We start from the raw sequence: 6,188 nt of genomic DNA, 5'->3' as shown, positions 1-6,188 counted from the left end.
CATGGGCCCAGGCGCTCCGCAGCATGTGGGATCTTCCCGGACCGGGGCACAAACCCATGTCCCCTGCATCGGCAGGCGGACTCTCAACCACTGTGCCACCAGGGAAGCCCGACCTCAAGGGTTTTGAAACTATAATATACGGCAGAGAAGAGCCAGTGCTTTCTGCAAAGGGGTTTATTGGAGGAGATTCGATCAAGGAAGTATTCCAAGAACCTGAATCCTGAGGAACCAGGCAGGCAGGATTCGTGGGAGGGCTGAGGGGAGCTGATGGCGTGCAGGAGCAAGGACCTGACTCAGGAGAGCTTAGGAGACCATTCAGGTCTGGTCTGAAACTGAACAGAAGGGCTGGGTTGAAAACGAGGTGGTTGCCAGGGCTGTAAGGTGGGATTTGGACAGGAATGAGAGCCTGGCTGGTTCCTGGAGGCAAGAGAAGCTCTTGCCTGGAGCTTGCAGGTGGGCATCTGCCTAGGTGTTCCAGAGGCTGATGACCGTGACGATGGAGGGGGCCAGGAAGAGCAGGTAGAGGCTGAAGAGCAGGGTGTCCATCATGTGGCTGAACCGCATCCACAGGCTGACCGAGTGCTGCTTCTGAGCCTTGTCCTCCTGCTGGGCCCTCGCTGACCCAGGGCACCCATTTAGCTCTGCCTCCCTGGGACCTGGCGCCTTCCCCACCAACTCCACGGGCTCCTTCACACCTACGGAGAGACAGAGACTCAGCTGTGGGCTGCCAAGGTCAGCTGGGGGGTTGTGGGGGCAGGAAGGAGGCGGGAGCAGAGAAGGGGAGGTGATGGGAGAGGACGCGTGGGCCGTGCTGATTTCCCTCACCAGGCAGGTGGGCAGGGCTGAGGCCCAGGCCCGTGTTCCCTTCTGGGGCGCAGCGGGGCAGCGTTTCCTTGGGTTGGTACAGTGTAGAAGCAGGGAACAGAGCCAGCAAGGCCTGGGTGGGGGCTGGGTGGTGGCCAGATGCAGCAGGTAGGTGATGAAGATGGTCTCCAGCAGGCGGACCACCATCAGTGACAGACACAGAGCAAAGTAGACACCTGAAGGCAAAGCAAACTATAAATAAATCTGGGCAGATTCCTCACTACAATTTTTTTCCCCCAAATCCAATCTTTCCTCAGAATCCATTCCCTCCTTAAGTGGAGAGGCAGCGGTTCTCCTGCTACCTGCCTCCCACCATGTCCCCTGCTGCCTTTGCTTCCCCGGAAAGTGGGAGGGACCATACTGATGAGAGGGGGCGCCACTGTCAGGGAGTAAGTCATTCAACGTCATGAGCAGGAAGACGTTGTAGCCCAGCAGGAGTGTCATCTTGAATGGGGTGCTGTTCTCACTTTCTGCCGGCAGGAAGAAGCTGAGGGCGTCGATGGCTATCAGAAAGCTCCTGGGCACCAGGGGGCTTATGACAGAGGCTGGGCCTGCGCCTGATGGCCACCTGGTGGGGAGGGGAGAGGGAGGCAACTGAGGAGAAGCCTGGGAGGCTGCCAAGCCAGTTAAAAGCAAGAGTTGAGATTTGCTCCTTACTTTCTATTAAGGAAACATCACCTCAAGTCCCTTTCTCATTCCTGCCTCTCCAGCAAAGCCATCGGAATCACTACACTGCCTTTCCATGGTTTGATTCTACCATGCTGCTTACCATTGAAATGTATCTCATTCCTTCTTGGCCCAAGGTTCAACTTTCTCCACCTAAATTTTTATTACTGCCAATGTGCTCTTAGCAGAATTGAGGGACCAGATTCTTAGGTCCCTCAATTGTGTGCATTGTATTTCTGCTTGCTTTCCTCATCAAGGTCTAATCTCTAGTGACTTTGCTGGTGGACATTGAAAACCAGGGGGAGGGAAAACAAGACAGAGCAGACATTTGGGGGTCACCAGGATTTGGAATCATAATATCCCTAAGACAGTGTTTCATAACTTTTCCACCACCTCTTTTAAAAAATAAATATAAAAATTCCTGCCCTCCAAAAAGTTCTGATAGCCCTGGCAGGGGGCGGAGGGTCATGCTCACTATAAATCACTGCCATGGGAGCTTTGTTTCTTCCTCGGGAAGGATCCATTCAATCAATATTTACTGAGTGCCAGGTACTGTTTTAGGTACTGGAGATTTATCAGTGAAAAAAGTGATAACGATTTCTGTCCCTGGGGAGCTTATTTTCTCGTGGGAGAGCTTACATTCTGGTGGAGGACATAAGCTATGTATCTAAGGAGAAGATCTCATCCAGGGCCCCTGAGCTCACATAGAAAATGATTTGGTCATACTCATGGTGCCCACAGGCATCTTCATCATTCTTTGGTGGATAGCCTGAAGTACCCGTTCCCCCTTGCTCCAAACGACGTTCTGTGATGTTTTCAAAATCTCCTGCACGTCCTCCTCCATGCCCAACACCATGTTCTGCACTGCAAAGGAGATCCAGGCAACTCAGCTTCCCCCAGCACTCCCAACCCCTTTGCCCAGACTGTTGGATTCCTTACCACTTAGCTTTCACACCCCTTTCGGTGAGATTCCCTCACTGTTTCCAGCTTCCTATCCTCTTCTTCCCAAACCCTTTCTCTAGCTCTCAACATGTGAGCCTCACTCACCTGTGTAGATGAAAGAGCTGGAGGTGAGGGTGCAGTTCTGTTCATCAAAGGGGAAGTAGATGTCCAGGTTGCAGATGCTGCTCACCTGCGTTGGTTTACTGTATTCGATGTGATCATCACTGTTGACATAAGCCATGAGACCTGGAGAGGTCTGATCCATATCCATGCTGTGTGTGAGAAGGACAGGGAGATGAGTGCTGTGGGTTCCCCATCAGACTTGGCCTTCTTCCTCTCTCAGGTCATCCATTCCTGTGCTCCAGCCCCACTCATCTGACCTCCTCCTTCCACCTATTGCCATGTTTTGGGGGTTTCAGATGCTGCTCCTTTCTAAGGTGAGTCTTTGTGTGGCCCCTATTGGTTACTCATGCTCTTCCCTGGAGATATGGTCTCCTTCTGGCTTTTTTCAGCCCAGATACTCACAACTCCTCGATGAAGATATCTGGAAGCCACAGGTTCTCAGTTGCCACGCTCAGCTTCCTGATGCCCCCACATTCCACTGGGTTCCACCCAAGGAATGGATTGTACCAGATCTAGAGGAAACCGTGGTGTGGGACAAACAGGGGGTGGGAACTGGTCTTAGTCTTTCTCTGTCTCTTGCACTTTACATTCCTTTGTAAACTCATCTCTTTACTCTCCCACCCTCTCTCTGGTGACAGCTGTCACAATGTCACTGACAAAGTTTTACTTGCTTCCACTTCCCCCTCAGTGGTCTCAAGGGAGACCTTGAGCTTGGCTTTGGATTCCCTGTGTTGGAGCCACTTAAATATTGGTTTCCATGACCTTGGTTTATGCCACTTGCTCCCTGAGCCCCATCTCTGCCCTCCTTAAAGTGGCAGAATAATCAGGAAGTTTTATGTTTTCATTATTGGCTGGCTCTGTATGAATTTGTCTAATTTGTGGGTATTCTCAGCTTTATCCATTTTAACCTGTGAAGTTGGACCTTGGAGTGGAAAAAGAGAGGTGTCATAACAAAGGGGAAACTGAGTCTATCTTACCACATTTAGCCACAGGAATGATGTCATCAGTTAAAGATGTATATCCTGGAAAAACAATTTTCATCCAGGATCATTAATTTTATGAAGTCAGGTCCAGTGCCACCACCCACCTCTTACTCATTTCCAAGGCTGTTTTGTGTGGCAATTATGATATTTTTCATAAGCCACTAAAAATGGTAGGTCATATAATCCAGGGTACGTGAGAAATGCAAGTGAAAGCACCAGTATGAGAGTCCATTGGGATCATGTTTCTTGTGGCGTATTCCCAAAAAGGGAGAGCTTTTACCTGCAGTGATGTCATTGTAGCATTCCCTGTCATTCCTCCCTACCCCATAGAATGAGCTTTTAATTTTACAAAATCCAGTCAGGGAACCCACTGCTCACCACTAAACCATTACAGAGTTGGGTCAGGACTTACTACTTCCAGGATGGCAGACAGGGTGAAGGAGGTGTGGACATGAGTGGGGATGCTGAAGTTGGTGACTGGACGGAAGGCCTTTCTGTCAAACACTGCTTGGAAGGCAGCGGGATCCACCCCATGCTGGTCGAATCCTGAGCAAGTGATGGTGAAATTGTCTCCTCTTCCTGTAGAGAGCAGAGACTGTGAAAGGAGTGCCAGCACTGGGGTCTGGGAAGTGTTTCTGCACAGAGAGACAACAGGGGTCATGGGAGAAATGTCTGGACTCCTCCTTCCTGGACCAGGGAGCTTGGGCTGGGCTGGTAGGCAAATGGTGGAAGTTGATGAGGTGAGCCGAGTCAGCGCTCCATCCTCGATTCCATTGTCTCTCTGTCTACACAAAACTTGTCTAAATGTGTATGCAAATTCAGTCCTGACCACCACTTTTTAGTGTCCTGTTGTGTTCTTAACAATCTCACCACAAACCTTTGTCCTTGAGCCATTTGGGTGAATGTCAGTGACAGATTTTGCAATCACAGTTCTCCTCCTCACTATATGAACAGGGCATAGATGGTCATGAATTAATGATGAGAGAAATAATCAGGTAGGTAGTGAGCAATCTGTGGGAACTTAAGAAAGGAACTCCTTAAAGAAGGAACTCAGTTTTCAGTTTAATGATATATATTGTGTCCTTGCTTTGTGCTGTAATTGTTCTCTTCTAAAACTCAGGACTCATCACCACTGAGATTATCTTAAAAAGAGTTCCTTGATACCCATCTTATACCCAAACCTTTTCTTGTCATACTTTGTGGGGCAGAAACACAGAATGTATGTGGTAACATCTTCTGGTCGAGTCTGTTCTTATCTGTCTCTGATGTTGTCCTATCCCTCATTGCTTATTCTCAATAATGAACAAGAAATTACTCTAGACTGGGAAAATTGTGCTGAAAAAGTTTCCCTCTTTCACAACAGATCTTCTCTTCTACCTCCTTCCCCTTGGCATCTTTCTTTTCATTTGCTTAAGGGAACTGAGAAAGAATTTTCTTCTTCTCAATGTCAGTCGATACCCAGAAACCGTGGGGTAGATTATATGTCTGGAAAGAGAATGACATGGGGAAAGGGAAGAGGCCCATAGATGTATGGGGAGTGGAGAAATAGATTAAGAGAGGCATCAACTAACTGTTTAGGACCCTAGAAAGAGCTACAAAACTGTCAGTGTCATGAGTTTCCTTTTTTTTTTTTTTTTTTTTTTTTTTTTTTTTTTTTTTTTTTTTTTGCGGTACGCGGGCCTCTCACTGCCGTGGCCTCTCCCGCTGCGAAGCACAGGCTCCGGACGCGCAGGCCCAGCGGCCATGGCTCACGGGCCCAGCCGCTCCGCGGCATGTGGGACCCTCCCGCACCGGGGCACGAACCCGTGTCCCCTGCATCGGCAGGCGGACTCTCAACCACTGCGCCACCAGGGAAGCCCATGAGTTTCCTTTTTTACCAAAATGAACACCCAGTCATTGACTGTCGAGAAATAAAAATTAGCCTGGTTTCTCTGTTTCCCAGAAGTTATATGGATGCTGTGCTCTTACTCTTGTCCCATCTTACCTTGAAGCAGCAGGTGGAGAATGAGGCAGAGGAGGAATCCTTCCCCATGGAGCCAACCTCTTTCCACCTTCCTCTCCTTGGCTCTTCTCTGGGGACTTAGTGATAATGTTGACCTTAAAAGACCATAGGCCACACCTCAAGCCTTAGCTTTGAATAATTCAGGTGTCAGGTAGTGTTAGCCATCTCTCTAATGAGCACCCCCAGTGACAACAGAATATCATGGAGGACTACCCCACCCCATGCCCTAACTAGACCTGAACCTGGTCTCCAAAAGTAATCTGACAAATCAGTTTGGAGAGGAGGAAGAAAAAATATTTGGTCACTGGAGCAGTGCTAATGGCTTCCTCATACTTTAGAGTCACTGTGGCATATAATGGACCATAGGAAAGGCACAAAATGACTCTATTGCCTTCAAGTGGCACACGTACTTATTTTAACCCTGCTGCCATCTTTCAAAATAATTGCAGGGGGGTGTCTCCTTTTATATAATCAACTTCAGACTCTGAGGCTTTAAATATGACTTCTGTACTGGCGAGTCTTAACTTTTGATTTTTTTGCGTGTGTCAAAAGCAATTTGGACCCAGGTATACTGGAGGAGGGGGTGGGGTGGAGGGGAGATCACAGAG

The 6,188-nt window shown here is 48.9% G+C and overlaps 1 pseudogene; it reads right to left on the bottom strand.

Moving 5' to 3' along the window:
• Positions 1 to 465: 465 nt before the first annotated feature.
• On the bottom strand, positions 466 to 5,803 carry LOC116752622 (annotated as a pseudogene).
• Between the last annotated feature and the right edge of the window lie 385 nt (positions 5,804 to 6,188).

The sequence above is a fragment of the Phocoena sinus genome, chromosome 4 (genome assembly GCF_008692025.1).
Source record: "Phocoena sinus isolate mPhoSin1 chromosome 4, mPhoSin1.pri, whole genome shotgun sequence".
NCBI classification, from domain to species: domain Eukaryota; kingdom Metazoa; phylum Chordata; class Mammalia; order Artiodactyla; family Phocoenidae; genus Phocoena; species Phocoena sinus.
The sequence above is the reverse complement of the archived record's forward strand: the minus strand, read 5'-3'. Positions and strand labels throughout refer to the sequence as shown.